The sequence below is a fragment of the Schistocerca nitens genome, chromosome 1, assembly GCF_023898315.1.
Source record: "Schistocerca nitens isolate TAMUIC-IGC-003100 chromosome 1, iqSchNite1.1, whole genome shotgun sequence".
In the NCBI taxonomy this organism is placed as follows: Eukaryota; Metazoa; Arthropoda; class Insecta; order Orthoptera; family Acrididae; genus Schistocerca; species Schistocerca nitens.
The window spans coordinates 990,882,402-990,902,330 of record NC_064614.1 but is presented as its reverse complement, the minus strand read 5'-3'; positions in this window follow the sequence as shown (position 1 = coordinate 990,902,330).

Here is a 19,929-nt window from a genome sequence, read left to right as displayed (position 1 = left end):
TATTTCCGTCCATATTCCACTTACTCAGCACATAACTCTTCAGACCGAAAATTACAGTCAGTTTATTCTTCGCCCATAATTCCACTACGTCCATAATATTGCAACTAAGTTATGTCCATTCGTTGTCTGAGTAGGATTCTAACAACTGTTTACCTGTTCTTACCGAAAAAAAACCACTCTGCTTCCTTTATTTAGTAACCATCGTCGCTGTTATAACCTCACGATTACTAATCTCTGCCTCAATACTGGTACTGTCAACTACAAGATGAAAAAAATTTCCATTGCGTGTCGTTGTCAAACTAGCTGCTCAAGAGAGTTTTCTAAAGAACGTGTTCAGAGCTACTTCTAGTCCTACTTCTGTCGATCTCTTTCCATACAAGGTAACGTGCTATATCCTTCCCACCAACAAATTACCAGTGCAGTCACGATTTTTTTATAGCTCACGTAATATTACTTTAGTTAATAAACGTTGTTTGAGCAGCTTCTGCCTGAACTACATTAACTGAGATGACAAAAGTCTTGGGATACCTCCTAATACCGTGTCGCACCTATTTTTACCGGGCATAGTGCAGCAACTCCATGTGGCATGGACTCAGCAAGTTGTTGGAAGTTTCCTGTAGAAATATTGAGCCATGCTGCCCCTCTACCTTTCCATAACTGCGAAAATGTGGGTCGTGCAGGATTTTGTGCTCAACTGAAGTGTGTATTATGTCCCGTTCGAATGGCTTCAGATGGTCTCTAAGTAGCCGAACACAACCATTTCCATTTAGTGATCGGTTCAGCTGGACCAGAGAACCCAGTCCATTCAATGTAAACACAGCTATTATGGAGCCACCACCAGCTTGTACAGTGTCTTGTTGACAACTTGAGTCCATGGCTTCATAGGGTCTGCGCCATATTCGAACCCTACCATCAGCTCTTACCAACTGAAATCGGGGCTCATCTGACCAGACCACGATTTTCTAGCCGTCAAGGATCCAACTGATATGGCCACGAGCCCAGGAGGGGCGCTACAGGCGATATTGTGTTGTTAGCAAAGGCACTCGCGTCGGTCGTCTGTTGCCAAAGCTGCTATAGCTCATTAACTCCAACTTTCATCACACTGTTCTAACGGATACGTTCGTCGTACGAGCCACATTGATTTCTATGGTTATTTCACGTAGTGTTACTCGCCTATAAGCACTGACAACTCCACGCTAACGCCGATGCTCTCTGTCGTTAAGTGAAGGCCGTCGGCCACTCCGTTGTCCGCGCTGAGAAGTAATGTCTGACATTCGGTATTCTCGGCTCACTTTAGATGCTGTGGATCTCGGATTATTGAATAACCTAGATATTTTCGAAATGGAACGTCCCATGCGTCTAGCTCTAACTACCATTCCGAGTTTAAAGTGTGTTAATTCCCATCGTCCGGTCATAATCGCATTGTAAGCACCTGAGCACAACTAGGAATTCCGCCAATGCACTGCCCTCGTGTACGCGACACTACCGCCATCTGTAAATGTACATATCGCTGTTCCATGACTTCTGTCAGCTCAGTGTACAAGGATGAAAGAAACGCGTCTACAAGTAGCGTAAATTGTCTTTACAGATGAAGAGTCTTTTGGACTGCGAATAGGACCTTGACAATGACACCCTTTCTCCGCCGCGCGGTCTCAGGTACCTTGCACGGTTCGCGCGGCTCCCCCCGTCGGAGGTTCGAGTCCTCCCTCGGGCGTGGTTGTGTGTGTTGTCCTTAGCGTAAATTAATTTAAGTTAGATTAAGCAGTGTGTAAGCCTAGGGACTGAGGACCTCAGCAGTTTGAGGTGACAGGAACCTACCATAACCGTCCTGTCTCAAAAATCTTGTCTTTGGAGATGACTTCAGTCTCTTTGGTCAAAGTTTATGAAGTACGCGACAGAAACTTAGTGATATTACGGGTAAAAAGAAGACCTGACTTGCTATGTCAGCGCTCATAGCTCTCCAGCGTAACAGCGGTGCGCCACCGGTGGCCTTTGCCAAAATTCGCAAAACTGGTACTGCAGTTACGAACGCACAGCTCGCTGACAGGCAGCAGCGGCATCGTTCCAACAGATCGCATTCAGAGAGGACCAGCTCACTTCGAGGGCAGCATCACGTGCTCGAAAATAGTCTCGTGGAGTCTTGTCGCCACTGAAGTATTTAGCCGGAAGCTGTCTGGGCTTTACATTCCTGAATGACAAGCTCTCGTGGACTCGTTCCAAGACCTGTCGTCACGCCAGTCTACCTGCCTGAGATCATCGCCTCCAACGCTAGGTTGAGGTGACTACAGTCGTCCTCGAGCTACGCCGAGACCTGACCTGGACAGCGTGGACATCTGGGACTCTGGTATTGCGCCCCAACGCAATGTTGGTGTAATTAGAGAAATTAGTTCAGTTTTCAATTACTGACAGACCATGGCGCTTACCTATCTCACCCACTTCAAAGACAGAGACTAAATGGTGAACTATTTCTTGTGTTCTGTAGTAATGTTCTGAAGGATAACAGAAGTTTTATGACCGTTTCATTGCCTTAACAGCACTTTCACGTGATTTGGGTGATGCCAGGCAGCGTGCATTGTTTTTAACCTACGCAGGAGCAGAATCTATCATCTCTTGCATCAGCTTAATCTGTGGTCGATCCTCATTCTTTGCCAGCCGCGGTGGTCTCGCGGTACTAGGCGCGCAGTCCGGAACCGCGTGACTGCTACGGTCGCAGGTTCGAATCCTGCCTCGGGCATGGATGTGTGTGATGTCCTTAGGTTAGTTAGGTTTAAGTAGTTATAATTTCTAGGGGACTGATGACCGCATATGTTAAGTCCCATAGCGCTCAGAGCCATTTGAACCATTTCAACCATTCTTTGCTTTATGAACATCCTGTTTGTTGGACTATTTCGACGCCCACATACACGTGGCATCTGCTCACAACACGTTATTTAGCTGCCATAAACAAAAAGAACAGTCATACAGGGTGTGGGAAGCCGTTTGCAAGGTCTCTCTAGGAACGCCACTTTCCAATATTCTGATCCCCAATCTAAAGAGTCTTATGACGAATTGCTAGGTAAAGGTGTGATCCTGTTCCACACTTCAGATGAAGGTCTCCGGAACAACGTCTTAAAGCTCAATGATACATCCTTAGTTACACTATGCGATCAAAAGTACCCAGACACCTGGCTGAAAATGACTTACAAGTTCGTGGCGCCCTCCATCGGTAATGCTGGGATTCCATACGGTGTTGGCCCACCTTTACCTTGATGACAGCTTCCACCCTCGCAGGCATACGTTCAGTCAGGTGCTGGAAGGTTTCTTGGTGAATAACAGCCCATTCTGCACGGAGCGCTGCACTGAGGGGGGGTATCAATGTCGGTCGGTGAGGCCTGGCACGAAGTCGACGTTCCAAAACATACCAAAGGTGTTCTATAGGATTCAAGTCAGGACCTTGTGCAGGCCAGTCCATTACGGGGATGTTATTGTCGTGTAAGCACTCCGCCTACGAAAAAATGTAGACAAAGCAGAATTGTGGCTTAAAAATGTGCACCGGACCGAGACTCGAACTCGGGACCTTTGCCTTTCACGGGGAAGTGCTCTACCAACTGAGCTACCCAAGCACGAATCACGCCCCGTCCTCACAACTTTAATTCCGCCAGTACCTCGTCTCCTACCTTCCAAACTTCACAGAAGCTGTCCTGCGAACCTTGCAGAACTAGCACTCCTGGAAGAGAGGATATTGCGGAGACATGGCTTAGCCACAGCCTGGGGGTTGTTTCTAGAATGAAATTTTCACTCTACAGCGGAGTGTGCGCCGATATGAAACTTCCTGGCAGATTAAAACTGTGTGCCGGACCGAGACTGAAACTCGGGACCTTTGCCTTTCGCGGGGAAGTGCTCTGCCAACTGAGCTACCCAAGCACGACTCACGCCCGTCCTAACAGCTCCGCAATATCCTTTCTTCCAGGAGTGCTAGTTCTGCAAGGTTCGCAGGAGAGTTTCTGTGAAGTCTGGAAGGTAGCAGACGAGGTACTGGCGGAATTAAAGCTGTGAGAACGGGGCGTGAGTCGTGCTTGACTTGGTCTCTAAAGATTGGGACGTTCGTATTTTGGCCCGCCGTAGTGTCTGTGTGATCAGAGACGAGCAGTCCCTTGTGAACCAATACTTTTACTCTAGTAAAGTTGCTGAAAGTCCACTGAGCTTACGTATTTCATCCACATCAAAGATAGAAACTTGATGGTGAACTTTTCGTGTGTTGTGTAATTGCACTTTAAAGGAGGGGATTGAAGTTTTTGTTCATTTCAGTAAACCTGATTTTCAATGTGTACGTGACCTTAAGTTTCTACTTCGAACCCGGTGTGGATTACTTCAAACCTCGAATTAACAGTAGAAACACCACTAAACTACGACTAAATGCAGCGTCCTCCGGAGAACAACACAAAAGATGGTAAGAACTTAGGGCAAGTGAATGTGATCTCTTAATTTTTAATTTGCATCATACGTGGTGTTAAAGATATGACATAGCACGTACTGTGTAGCGTCATAATCCGTGTGTGACATTGTAAACCTTGAGGAAAGGAGTCTGCGAAAAAGATCCTTACCAGAAGAAGTAACAGGTCGATGTGTCACCTCACATGGCATGCGGAAAAAGACAACTTAGTGCCGGGAGGAGGGGAACACAGTAGGACTGGGCAGAGAGTAGAAAATGAGAAACAAATTATACAGGTTGTTCTGTGAAGTAGTGACATCTAGATGAAAAGATTAATAGGAATGAGAAAGAATAGGGAGGGACATCATCAAACTAGTTGAGTCACTGATGACTTTAAAGAGTATGCTGTTCCTGATGGTACTCGACGGTGGTACAAAGACAAGAAAGTGCACTTTTTGTTGGATCCACTGGGAGCCTTATATCCTTTCCCAAAATTATAAGCTGCCCCATGTCTTACTATAACTGACATACAGATATGAGCCTAGAATAATTGTGTATGCCCTGTACTTCACCACCAAACGTAAGAAAAAATTATAAAGCATAAACCTAGCCCAATAGAACAGTGATAGGGTTTGCAGGCTTACGCATTAGTGCAACAAACAAGGGGAAAAATAATGTATTGTGGCATCTTACTGAATATTAAACACGAACTGTGTACTGTGAACTTCTAGTTTCACTACCTCAAAACATGATGGAAAACGCCTTAGCCGATCCTGTACAGTCCGTTAACGTAAATATCATTGTCTTTTGATCGATGTTAACGCGCGCAAGTTGTTCGTCTCCCACACTGGACGATCTCAGAACAAACTGCACACGCGTCAGACTTACTTATAATATGCCACGTGGATACATCCATTGTTTAAAGTGTGGCAAACTGCGTGAAAGTCACTTGCTGTATACGATGCTTTTCACTGAAATAGATTTCATATCAAAGACTTACATTTTTGCACTGCCCCTCACGCCGGAGGTGCGAGTCCTCCCTCGGGCATGGGTGTGTGTGTTGCTCTTAGCACACGTTCGTATAAGTTAGTTTAAGTAGTGTATAAGTCTAGGGACCGTTGACCACAGCAGTTTGGTCCCTTAGGAGTTGACACAAAGACTAAAAATTAGCACCCGAAATCACAACCCGATAATTCGATAGGGCTCTAGGGCTCATTTGAGACAAAATTTGCAACGCAATGCGCGCGGCAGTATGCGTTCTTGTTCATCGAAGCATGTTGGCACGGGGTGGTAGGTGCACAACTGTTCAGTACTGAGGAAACTGTATAATTTTTATTTCGTCCGTATCAGTTGCACTGACATAAAAGTCAACTGTGGTGGCTACCGCTTGCGGGCTGACACGTCCATTTTCAAGCTCTACACCTTGCTTTTAATCGTAATTATTCATACAATATGGTGCCAACAGGCACAGAAAAGTATACAGTGGGCAACAAGTATCTTAGACTATGCAGCGGACGCATAGTCTAAGATCAATGAGGATACTTGTTGCCAGACATGTACATTAGAAAATTTGTGGATAGTTACACAGAGGCAGTCCAGAAATCCGCTACAGGGAAGCCAGGAAGCATTGCCTCATTGTCTGAAACACGATAAGAACTCGAGCCGACCTCGATGCGCCTTGTGACACAGAGAGTTACACTCAGAGGTACATGACTGGCTGTATGCCAAGACGCAGTCAGCAAGAGAAGGAGTCTCGAGACATGACCAAACGTGATAAGGGAGGAACACTAGTCAGCAACAGAAGGAGTCTCCAGATATGACCAAATATGATAAGGGAAGAACACTAGTCAGCACGAGAAGGAGTCTCAAGACATGACCAAACGTGATAAGGGAGGAACGCTAGTCAGCAACAGAAGGAGTCTCCAGATATGACCAAATGTGATAAGGGAAGAACACTAGTCAGCAACAGAAGGAGTCTCCAGACATGACCAAATGTGATAAGGGAAGAACACTAGTCAGCAACAGAAAGAGTCTCCAGATATGACCAAATGTGATAAGGGAAGAACACTAGTCAGCAACAGAAGGAGTCTCCAGACAAGACCAAATGTGATAAGGGAAGAACACTAGTCTGCAACAGAAAGAGTCTCCAGATATGACCAAATGTGATAAGGGAAGAACGCTAGTCAGCAACAGAAGGAGTCTCCAGACATGACCAAATGTGATAAGGGAAGAACACTAATCAGCAACAGAAGGAGTCTCCAGACATGACCAAATGTGATAAGGGAAGAACATTAGTTAGCAACAGAAGGAGTCTCCAGACATGAACAAATGTTATAAGGGAAGAACACTAGTCAGCAACAGGAGTCTCCAGACATGACCAAATGTGATAAGGGAAGAACACTAGTCAGCAACGAAGGAGTCTCCAGACATGACCAAATGTGATAAGGTAGGAACAATAGTCAGCAACAGAAGGAGTCTCCAGATATAACCAGATGTGATAAGGGAAGAACACTAGTCAGCAATGGAAGGAGTCTCCAGACATGACCAAATGTGATAAGGCAAGAACAGTGTGTACGTGACCAGACACTCAGAGTGTTCTTGGAGTAGGCGGACAGGCTATATAATTAGGAGGACGTCGACGCACAAGCTACAGTAAGGCACCGCAATCTCTAATCGACAATGTTTCTGTGTCACATGTCACCGGACGTCGACTTAGATTATTTGACTAGCCTCGGCACCAGCTGTTGGTCAAAGGACTAGTTTTTACAGCAGCATATGGGCTCCTAACGAGAAGTTAGATAGGGAGATAGTGCCAGAGGAGTTTCAAATGATACGTAGCAAGTGCGGGCACTCAGAATTTCTACCCTGATTCCTTAACTATGCTCACAGAGTTCCGTACTCTGCACCAATTACAGCTTGTATCTAGCAATCTTCCCTTCATCCCTGTTACCGTAGCTATGTGTCTTTCGCACGACAGTAGTAGTGTGTTGGTGTGCGGACATTTGCCACGCCGGACATTTGCCACGGCGGACATTTGCCACTTTTTTACCTGCTCCGAAGGCTTGGGTCCCCCCCCCCCCCTCCTCCTCTTCCTCCTCCTCCTCTTCCTCCTCACCCACCGCCTGACCCGCAGTAAAGGTACTTGCTGAGCCTTTCCGGTGGTTTACTTAACATAGGACCAGAATCTCTATGGATTTTCTGCCACATTTGTAGAGAGAGTTTCGTTGTGGAAATTATTAAATCCATCTCGCATTGAAATCCGCACCAAATTTCGAGCCTCAGTAAAACTTCGCTAATCTTGGAGATTTTGCTCTCATCTAAATTATACATACCTTTTTCGATGCTCCTGCAGCAGCTTTCTGTCGTGTTTTGTGTACAGTGGGGAATCAGTTCCGTCTTTTATTAATTTATTTGGTATAAATCTCTCAAGTGCTGTTGATACTATTTCTTTGAACTTAAGCCACATATGGTCTTCACTTACATAGGTTGGAAGGATTGGAGACTGTCTCTTAGAAAGATGTCAACCGAATTTTTAGTTTCTTTTATAAATAGATATATTTCGCGTTTAGTTTTGGTGAATTGCTTTGTTACGAAATTGAGCCTCGCTACGACTGTGTGTTCACTAATCACTGTATCCGTCGTGATGCTCAGGATTATTTGTGGCTAAGAGATCAAGTGTGTTTTCGTAACCATTTACAATTTGAATGGCCTCGTGAACTAATTATTCAAAATAATTAAAAAAAGCATTTAGAACAATTACAGAAGTTGTTTTCTATCTACAATAGGGTCTGAAAATATATTTTTGTCAACATACGGAAGGTAGATTGAAGTCACTGCCAACTATAATTGTATAAGTAGGGTACCTATTTGCGATGAGACTCCAGTTTTCTTTGAAGTGTTCAGCAACTGTTTTGTCTGAGACCGGGGGTCGCTAAAAGGAGCCAGTTATTAATTTATTCCGGTTTTAGAATATAACCTCTCCCATACAAAGTCACAGGAACTATCTGCTTCAATGTCGCTTTTGAGCTGGAACACACATTACATCATTTTCCCTTAAGTTGTGCTTCTTGATTCTGTTGTAGTGGAGATCATTACAATTACGGCTTTTCCCTCCAAAACCTCGGATGCTTGCTCTGTGACCCTGTAAATACCAGAGCTAAACAATGTAGAACAACAACGTAGTTAGAAGCATAGCATTTTGTATTACGTCATTTCCTTATTTCTAACATTTTAAAATTTTCCGTCAACTTTAGATGACATGTCAATCATAGATGTTTTTATCTCTGTTTATGAACGTACTTTCAGTCATGTTTTGAACATTGTCCCGCTACACTTTATTAAATAATGTTTCGCCGCAACGGATATCGGATTTTAGAGAGTAAATTAATATGGAGTACGTCGTTCTTCTTTTCAAACATTCGCATCACCATTTCTTCTTTTCTTATTGTCTTTTAAGCATGCAAAAATGGTTCAAATGGCTCTGAGCACTATGGGACTCAACTGCTGAGGTCATTAGTCCCCTAGAACTTAGAACTAGTTAAACCTAACTAACCTAAGGACATCACAAACATCCATGCCCGAGGCAGGATTCGAACCTGCGACCTTAGCGGTCTTGCGGTTCCAGACTGCAGCGCCTTTAACCGCACGGCCACTTCGGCCGGCTTTAAGCATGCAGTTGTAGTAATTAATGTAGGCACAAATGCAGTGATCAAAAAGAAATGATTAGAGTACATTCGCATTCTCTTTCCTTTCTTGTTGCTCCCATGGCGATGGATTGTTTCTATCGCAATCAGTAAACGTGAAAGGAAGACAGAGGGATCTATATTTATACTTGGCAGAACTAATTACATACTGACATAATCGCCGGAATTGCTTCCGTTACTCAATAGTTATAAATATTTCGATTTGAGAAAAGAAGCTATGTATTTGGCCAAGATCTCGAAGAAGAAGGTCCCTTACATACTGGTTGTATCGAGTAAGAGGTGGAGACTGCGGTTTGAAAGCGGAAGGGAGGAAGTAGTACGAGGAAGGGCGTCCCTTACCTGAGGGATCGCTACTCAAGCTACCCGGCGAAGGGGCAAGTGTGGCAAATGTCCGGCGTGGCAAATGTCCTGCGTGGCAAATGTTCTACTATGACGCTAGACCGAGCGCTGGTGAGACCGCTTGAAGCCTTGCAGCGAAAGTCAGCGGCAGCGGCCGGCAGGCGCGTCCAGGGCGCCGTAGCGCCGTGCAGCGCAGCGTCGCGGACGGGGAGGTCCCCGCGCCGCGCCATTGTGTGGGCCGGGCCGGGCTGGTTGTTATGCAGCTCAGTATTATCTGGGGCCGCAGCCTGAGCCCCGCCACCGGCCGGCCTCACGACCGGACCGGACCGCTGTTGACCCTGAGAGGGAGGGCACACACCGCTGAATAATGGAGCGCGCCTCCCGGGGCTGCCCGCGCGAGGAAGCGCCGCGGAAATTAAAACTCTGTCAATATTTGGCGCCATAAATATCTTGGCGGCCGCCCGGACAGCAGACTCCCCCCCCTTCCCCCCCCCCCCCCCCGGCCGTACCTTTTTTCTCGGTGGCGTCTCCGGACAGCCTCCCTGCTGGGACGGCGGGAGCCGGCCGCGGGGAACGCAATTCCCCTCTTCTCCTCCCTCCCTCCCTCCCCCCACCCACCATCTCAGAGACTAGGGGGGGATGAGCGCCATTGAGGCCGTGATTTCTTTCTCCCGCTGAGTTGGCGGAAGAGAGGTCTTCTTAACGCTGCGAAAAGACTGCTTATCCACATGGTACTTCTCGGTGCTACAGCAGGTTTCTGCAGTCGTTTCTTGAACGCAATATGTTTCTCATGTGACAAACCTCGTCCTACACCCCTGGCAGTTACTGACAATTGAAAATCAGCAACAAGATGACAAGAATTACAGTTTGTGGCCTTTGCTTTGCCCGAAACGAACCATTGCGATGCTTCAAATACTTTCCTATGTAGCCCATGTTTTATGTTTCGTCCGTATCATTCACCCACTCTAACGATATTATCAATACTATACTTGAACAGTTCAACTTCTTGACGATTTGACGATTAGAGAGTCCGAACAGTTCAACTTCTTGACTATTTGACGATTAGAGAGTTTCATTTGCATGTACGCACCGATTCTTGCTTTTTCATCTCATGATAATTGCTTTCCGTGTGGCATTGTCGCAATCGTGGTTTATGAACAAAATGCGCACTGTCACTAATGGGGTCGTTTCCTGTCTGCAATAGAGGCACATAAGCACACACTAACACCACAAAAAGTCGACTGCTTTTATACCGAGTTCTATCCTCTACCACTTGAATCTTTGACGTCTTGTTGTACACTGTACTACTCACACCAGATACGATACCATTTGAATGCATTTGTCGCTATACTGGATCTCATACTACTGCATACACATTGTGCATACCTATATAATTTACACATGTTGTTGGAGTCATCTCTGTTTATATACCTTCTTGTGAAAGCCAAGCTCGCTTGATTTTAACATCTTCATTCCAATTTTATTTATTTATTTAATCGTATGGCTAGGGTCAGGGTGCCGGTCTTTCAATTTGACGCCATTTCGGCGACCTGCAGTCGATGAGGAGGATAGGATGATGACGAGGACAGCACAACACCCAGTCCCTGGGCAGAGAAAATTCCCCGACCCAGCCCGGAATCGAACCCGAGCCCAGAGGATTGACAATCCGTCAGGGTGACCATTCAGCTACCGGGGGCGGACATTCATTCTAATTACTAGTTTCGACAAAATAGAGCTGTAATCTTGAGATTGGCATTACCCTTTGCGTACATTTTCACAATATGTGTTCTGACAATGTCGACGACACAAGTATGTGAACATACACGCAAAGTGTAATGCCAATCTGAAGATGACAGTACTATTCTGTAGAAACCAGTAATTGGAATAAAGGTGTTAAAATCAAGCGATCTTCACTGTCACAAAAAGTATATACCTGTATAACTATTCCAACCGACAAGATTAATTTTCCTATAATATCCACGCCTTTATTTTTATTTCCACGATTGTATGTGATATGCACAACAATCTAGACGAAACAATAAGACTGGAAAACCAATAAGAAAGTGCTCTGACTAAAAAGGGTGCAAGGCAGGGATGAGTCTTTCGCCCCTACTACTCAATCTATACATCGAAGAAGCAACGACGAAAGTAAAAGAAAGGTTTAAAAGTGACATTAAAATCAAGGTGGAAGCATATCATTGGTATCGCCGCTTACACTGCTTTCCTTAGTGAAAGAGAAGAAGAATTACAGGATCTGTTGAATAGAATGAACAATCTAATGAGTATAGAGTACAGTTTGAGAGTAAATCGAAAAAAGACCAAAGTAATGAGTAGTAGCAGAAATATGAATAGCGAGGAACTTAACATCAGAAAACGTAATCACGAAGTAAGTGAAGTTAAGCAATTCTACTACCCAGGCAACAAAATAACCCATGATGGACGGAGGAAGGAGGACATACAGAGGAGACTACCACAAGTAAAAAGAGCATACCCGGCGAAGAGATGTCTACTAATATCAAACATAGCCTTAATTTTAAGAAGAAATTTCTGAGACTGTGCTTTCGGGGTACAGCATTATATGGTAGTGAGACATGGACTGTGGGAAAACCGGAACAAAAGAGATTGAAGTATTTAAAATGTGGTGGATCAAAAGATTGTCGAAAATTATGTGGACTGAGAGGGTAACGAATGAGAAGGTTCCCAGCAAAATCGTCGAGGTAAGAAATACTTGGATAGCACTGACAAGAAGAAGGAATAGCACGATAGGATATCTGTTCAGATACAGAGAATGCCTTTCGTGGTACTAGGGGGTACTTTTAGAGGATAAAAACTATAGAAGACGACAGTGGATGGAATACATCCAGCAAAAAACTGAGGACGTAGGTTGCAAGTGCTACTCTGTGATGGAAAGACTTGCACAGGAGAGCAGCTTGTGGTGGGCCGCAGATGGTTCACATGGCTCTGAGCACTATGGGACTTAACATTTGGGCTGGCTCTGAGCACTATGGGACTTAACATCTATGGTCATCAGTCCCCTAGAACTTAGAACTACTTAAACCTAACTAACCTAAGGACAGCACACAACATCCAGTCATCACGAGGCAGAGAAAATCCCTGACCCCGCCGGGAATCGAACCCGGGAACCCGGGCGCAACATTTGGGGTCATCGGTCCCGTAGACTTAGAACTACTTAAACCTAATTAACCTAAGGACATCACATACATCCATGCCCGAGGCAGGTTTCGAACTTGCGACCGTAGCAACAGCGCGGTTCCAGATTGAAGCGCCTAGAACCGATCGGTCGCGACGGTCGGCTGGTGGGCAGCATCAAACGTATCCGGACACTCCTATGTAATTTGTAACTGACCTCTAGGTGTTACTGAGAGGCGGACCGTCCGGTGTAAACGGAGACGGGGAGAGTATTTTGTAGCCAGTAAAGAAGTAGCAACAGTAGAACAGGTCATTCATGAGAGCTCCGTGTCTAACAATGTGACTAATCATTGGATGTCGGGTGAGTAATAAATCCATCAGCGACGTTTCAACCCTTCTTAAGGTGTCCAGTATGACTGCTGGTGATGTGAGTATACAGTAGAAACTCGAAGAAACAGATCTCATGCAGACGAACAAGGATCGTCGAGCACTGCGGAGGGTCGTTGTAAAAAAAAGAAAACGCACGTAATGAGCGGAAGGAATCCTTAAAGAGTGCAGCTAACACAATGACTGTTTAAATACAATGGTGTACAACGGTCAAGCAGCTCTTAATCAGATACACATTTCTGTAGTCAGTGGTAAGTCACGCTTGAAGTGGTATAACGGGGGAGGACTCTTGACAACGGATGACTGGGAGAAGCGAGTTATTTGGAACGATGAAACACACTGTACCCTGTGGCAATACGATGGATGGATTTGGGTTTCTCCTATGCCTGGAGAACGTTACCTGCTATCATGTATAGTAGCAATGGTGGAGTACGGAGTAAGTAGTATTACGGAATGGGTGTGACTTTCGTGGTTAAGGTGTGTTCTCCTTAATGCGCTCAAGAAAACGCTACGATATAAACACATTTTACAGCGTTGTGTACTGCGTACTGCAGTAGACCAGTTGGGGGACGATGGTTGTATTGAAATTTCCCCTTTGTACGTAAAGAATGAAAGTCCTCAAAAACTCTTACGTTATTTGATTTTCAAACAGCTGAGCAAAACTGAACGTACTCAGACAGTTCTCTCTTTACTTATTCTGATCGTCACTAAACTGACACACAATATTTTTAGTGAAACGCAATCTGACTTTCAACAATCCCTACAAAAGAATGGCCCTGACTGACAATGACCTAGTCCTCTCATGAATCACTTACCTCACAAACATCTTCGTTACTCGAACTACTGAAATACAGCGAGCGCCAATACTGCCAGTTAAATAAAAGAATGTAACTACTGAAGTCACTAACTACTGATAGCCTTAGTTAGCAAATGAAAGATTTTGGTAGAGAACGAACAATGTTTTTACCTTAATAGCGTTCAAAAGTCGTAATATACACTAATGGCCATTAAAATTGCCACACCAAGAAGAAATGCAGATGATAAACGGGTATTCATTGGACAAATATATTATACAAGAACTGACATGTGATTACATTTTCACGCAATTCGGGTGCATAGATCCTGAGAAATCAGTACCCAGAACAACCATCTGTGGCCGTAATAACGGCCTTGATACGCCTGGGCATTGAGTCAAACAGTGCTTGGATGGCGTGTACAGGTACAGCTGCCCATGCAGCTTCAACACGATACGACAGTTCATCAAGACTAGTGACTGGCGTATTGTGACGAGCCAGTTGCACGGCCACCATTGACCAGACATTTTCAGTTGGTGAGAGGTCTGGAAAATGTGCTGGCCAGGGCAGCAGTCGAACATTTTCTGTATCCAGAAAGGCCCGTACAGGACCTACAACATGCAGTCGTGCATTATCCTGCTGAAATGTAGGGTTTCGCAGGGATCGAATGAAGGGTAGAGCCACGGGTCATAACACATCTGAAATGTAACGTCCACTGTTCAAAGTGCCGTCAATGCGAACAAGAGGTCACCGAGACGTATAACCAATGGCACCCCATACCATCACGCCGGGTGATACGCCAGTATGGCGATGACGATTACACGTTTCCAATGTGCGTTCACCGCGATGTCGCCAAACACGGATGCGACCATCATGATGCTGTAAACAGCACCTGGACTCATCCGAAAAAATAACGTTTTGCCATTCGTGCACCCAGGTTCGTCGTTGAGTACACCATCGCAGCCGCTCCTGACTGTGATGCAGCGTCAAGGGTAACCGCAGCCATGGTCTCCGAGCTGATAGTCCATGCTGTTGCAAACGTCGAACTGTTCGTGCAGATGGTTGTTGTCTTGCAAACGTCCCCATCTGTTGACTCAGGGATCGAGACGTGGCTACACGATCCGTTACAGCCATGCGGATAAGATGCCTGTCATCTCGACTGCTAGTGATACGAGGCCGTTGGGATCCAGCACGGCGTTCCGTATTACCATCCTAAACGCACCGATTCCATATTCTGATAACAGTCATTGGATCTCGACCAACGCGAGCACCAATGTCGCGATACGATAAACCGCAATCGCGGTAGGCTGCAATCCGACCTTTATCAAAGTCGGAAACGTGATGGTACGCATTTCTCCTCCTTAAACGAGGCATTAAAACAACGTTTCACCAGGCAACGTCGGTTAACTGCAGTTTGTGTATGAGAAATCGGTTGGAAACTTTCCTCATTTCAACACGTTGTAGGTGTCGCTACCGGCGCCAACCTTGTGTGAGTGCTCTGAAAAGCCAATATATGTAAGGAAATTTGTAAGACTGGTTGTCATGAACTGATATATATATATATATATATATATATATATATATATATATATATATATATATATATATATATATATATACCCTCCTGGAAATGGAAGAAAGAACACATTGACACCGGTGTGTCAGACCCACCATACTTGCTCCGGACACTGCGAGAGGGCTGTACAAGCAATGATCACACGCACGGCACAGCGGACACACCAGGAACCGCGGTGTTGGCCGTCGAATGGCGCTAGCTGCGCAGCATTTGTGCACCGCCGCCGTCAGTGTCAGCCAGTTTGCCGTGGCATACGGAGCTCCATCGCAGTCTTTAACACTGGTAGCATGCCGCGACAGCGTGGACGTGAACCGTATGTGCAGTTGACGGACTTTGAGCGAGGGCGTATAGTGGGCATGCGGGAGGCCGGGTGGACGTACCGCCGAATTGCTCAACACGTGGGGCGTGAGGTCTCCACAGTACATCGATGTTGTCGCCAGTGGTCGGCGGAAGGTGCACGTGCCCGTCGACCTGGGACCGGACCGCAGCGACGCACGGATGCACGCCAAGACCGTAGGATCCTACGCAGTGCCGTAGGGGACCGCACCGCCACTTCCCAGCAAATTAGGGACACTGTTGCTCCTGGGGTATCGGCGAGGACCATTGGCAACCGTCTCCATGAAGCTGGGCTACGGTCCCGCACACCGTTAGGCCGTCTTCCGCTCACGCCCCAACATCGTGCAGCCCGCCTCCAGTGGTGTCGCGACAGGAGTGAATGGAGGGACGAATGGAGACGTGTCGTCTTCAGCGATGAGAGTCGCTTCTGCCTTGGTGCCAATGATGGTCGTATGCGTGTTTCGCGCCGTGCAGGTGAGCGCCACAATGAGGACTGCATACGACCGAGGCACACAGGGCCAACACCCGGCATCATGGTGTGGGGAGTGATCTCCTACACTGGCCGTACACCACTGGTGATCGTCGAGGGGACACTGAATAGTGCACGGTACATCCAAACCGTCATCGAACCCATCGTTCTACCATTCCTAGACCGGCAAGGGAACTTGCTGTTCCAACAGGACAATGCACGTCCGCATGTATCCCGTGCCACCCAACGTGCTCTAGAAGGTGTAAGTCAACTACCCTGGCCAGCAAGATCTCCGGATCTGTCCCCCATTGAGCATGTTTGGGACTGGATGAAGCGTCGTCTCACGCGGTCTGCACGTCCAGCACGAACGCTGGTCCAACTGAGGCGCCAGGTGGAAATGGCATGGCAAGCCGTTCCACAGGACTACATCCAGCATCTCTACGATCGTCTCCATGGGAGAATAGCAGCCTGCATTGCTGCGAAAGGTGGATATACACTGTACTAGTGCCGACATTGTGCATGCTCTGTTGCCTGTGTCTATGTGCCTGTGGTTCTGTCAGTGTGATCATGTGATGTATCTGACCCCAGGAATGTGTCAATAAAGTTTCCCCTTCCTGGGACAATGAATTCACGGTGTTCTTATTTCAATTTCCAGGAGTGTATATATTCATGACATCCAGTCTTACAAATTTCCTTTTTCTGACGGACACACATCCAGATAGTCTGCTCATAGTAACCTCTCAAAACTCTGGCATCTCTCTCCCAACATCCACCACTGCTGGTGGCTCACCTCCAACTGCCCAACACTACGCGCTGTTCACATCCAACTGCCCAATGCTACAATAGCGAATATTCCAACAATTTCAACCAGCCACAGGCTGCACACAGCGGAGTCAGCTATTTTCATACAGAGCACTACGTGGCGTTACCAACATAAAAACCTGTACAGCCTACATACAGTATGCATGACAGTGCACCCTGTCATAAAGTAGCATTTGTGAGGCAACGGCTAGTTGACAACAGCATTCCTTAAATGGACTGAGCAGACTAAAGTCCCGACCTGAAACCAACGAAACCCTCTGGGGACGAGTTGGAACCTCGACTTTGTTCCAGATCCCAGTGTCTGACATCACTAACTACTGTGTTTCCGGCTGCTGGAGAAGAAATGGGCTGCTATTCCTCCACAGACTTTTGACACTTCGTTGGAAGCATCCACAGCAGAGATAAAGCAATCATAAAGGCGAAGATTTGACACAGCTCTTATTACACTGAAGCGCCAAAGAAACCGGTATAGGCATGCGCATTCAAATACAGAGATATGTAAACAGGCATTATACGGCGCTGCGGTCGGTAACGCCTATGCCAGGCATCAAGTGTCTGGCATTGTTTGCTAAATCGGTTACTGCTGCTATAATGGAAGGTTATCAAGATTTAAGTGAGTTTGAACGTCGTGTTATAGGCGGCGCACGAGTGATGGAACACAGTATCTCCAAACTAGCGATGAAGTGGGGATTTTCCGTTACGACCAGAAATCCGATAAAACATCAAATCTCCGACGTCGCTGCGGCCGGAAAAAAAATCCTGCAAGAACGGGACCAACGATGACTGAAGAGAATCTTTCAACGTGACAGAAGTACAACCATTCCACAAATGGCTGCAGATTTCAATGCTGGGCCATCAACAAGTGTCAACCTGCGAACCATTCAACAAAACGTCGTCTGGGCTTTCGAGCTGAAGGCCCACTCGTGTACCCTTGATGACTGCACGATACAAAGCTTTACGCCTCGCCTCGGCCCATTAACACCGACATCGGACTGTTGATGACTGGAAACATGTTGCCTGGGCGGACGAGTATCGTTTCAAATGCTGTCGATCGGATGGACATGTACGGACATGGGGACAACTTCATGAATCCATGGGGCCTGCACGTCAGCAGCCTACTGTTCAAGCTGGTGGAGGCCGTGTAATGGTGTGGGGCGTTTGCAGTTGGAATGATATAGGATCCCTGATACGTCTAGATACGAGTCTGACAGGTGACATGTACATAAGCATCCTGTCTGGTCACCTGTATCCATTCATGTCCATTGTACATTTCGAGGGACGTGGACAATTCAGCAGCTCAGTGCGACACCACACACGTCCAGAATTGCTACAGAATGGCTCCAGGAGCACTCTTCTGAGTTTAAACACTACCGCTGGCCACCAGACTCCGCCGACATGAATACTATTGAGCATATCGACGATGCCTTGAAACGAGCTGTTCAGAAGAGATCTCCATTACGGATTTGGGGACAGCCCTACAGGATTCGTAATGTCATTTCCCTCCAGCACAACGTCAGACCTTAGTCGAGTCCTTGTCACGTCGTGTCGCGGCATTTCTGCGTGCTTGCGGGACCCAACACGATATTAGGCAGGTTTACCAGTCCCCTAATAGGCGTCCGGACACTTTTGATCAGGTAGTCTGTACATTTAATCAATTTCATAGGCCTATGATTTTATGCTTTCATTACACTGTGCCTCGCCATATCAGTACATAAAGCACCTCTTACTAGTACAATAACTATGATTAGACTTTTGTGATGATTATATATGAGATGTCTTCGCCTCCTGTGCCAAGTTCGAATTGCATTATTAGCAGCAACGCTTCCGCACCATCGCTGCTACTAATAAATATAAGTGTGAAACCAGAGTAAATGTGTGAAGTATTGAAATTTAAGTTTTAGCGCAAAATATAAATAATAGTGTCATACCAGCGACAGGTGACTTTTCGTTTGGTATTTACCAAAGAAAGATCATCAAGCAGCCGTATGTTTTCAGAATATTTAGGAAATCCACGTATTGGTGGCTCCTGTTACGCATGCGTTAAGGTATCTGAATCTGTGTACATGGGGTGCATAAAGGCCTAAAGATAGCATTAATGAGATTCTGAAACTGATCGTGCAAATAAAATAACAACTTCTGAAAACATACGGCTGTTTGGTGGTTTTTCTTTTGGAAAAAACGACATTTTGTCAGTGGAGTGAGTGATTAGTTTGTAAAAATGTTTTTGTTTATTTATAGACGCAATCACATTCTTATGACACAGTCATAACCAGTTTCGGCCATATAATGAACATCTTCAGATTCTAAAGGCGGCATGCACTGAACACAAGTTCATGCATCAATTTTCTTTGGTAGACATCTGACCGGCCGCTGTCCTGTATCCACGATTGATCAATAGAGATTTCCGTTTAATGTTGGCCACATACCCAGTACGCTATGCTCATTCAACATGTAGTCATGCGTAATGTCTTTCACTGGTGGTCATCTTTGCGCTGCCGTAAGGCTAGCGTGATTTTTCGCATTGTCATCACTGAGCGGTCGATGTGGAGTTTCGAGGGCAAGGTGCGTGCTTACTTCGGAGCACTGTGTTGTGGTGTCGATCTCATGCAGGCCACAGCTGCCAGCCAAGGGTTATGTGGGACAGTCAAGTGCATTGTTTTGCATTTTAGCGCTGCAATAATGCTTGCTTAGCGTTTTGTAATTCAGCCTGCTACCGTAACGGTGGGCTGGATTTCTGCATACCGTAGCATAGAGCAACGTTTCCATCCAAATACGTGATAGGAACGGAACTCATGTCATAACACGTCCGGCCAGGGCAAATACTGGGGATGTTTCATAGCTCATGCTACACACTTCTAGAGGCTGTAGAGGGGACTTAATAGATCAATCTTTTCCGTAGGAAACGTTATCCAACGACGCTCCTGTAAATGTATGTATATGGA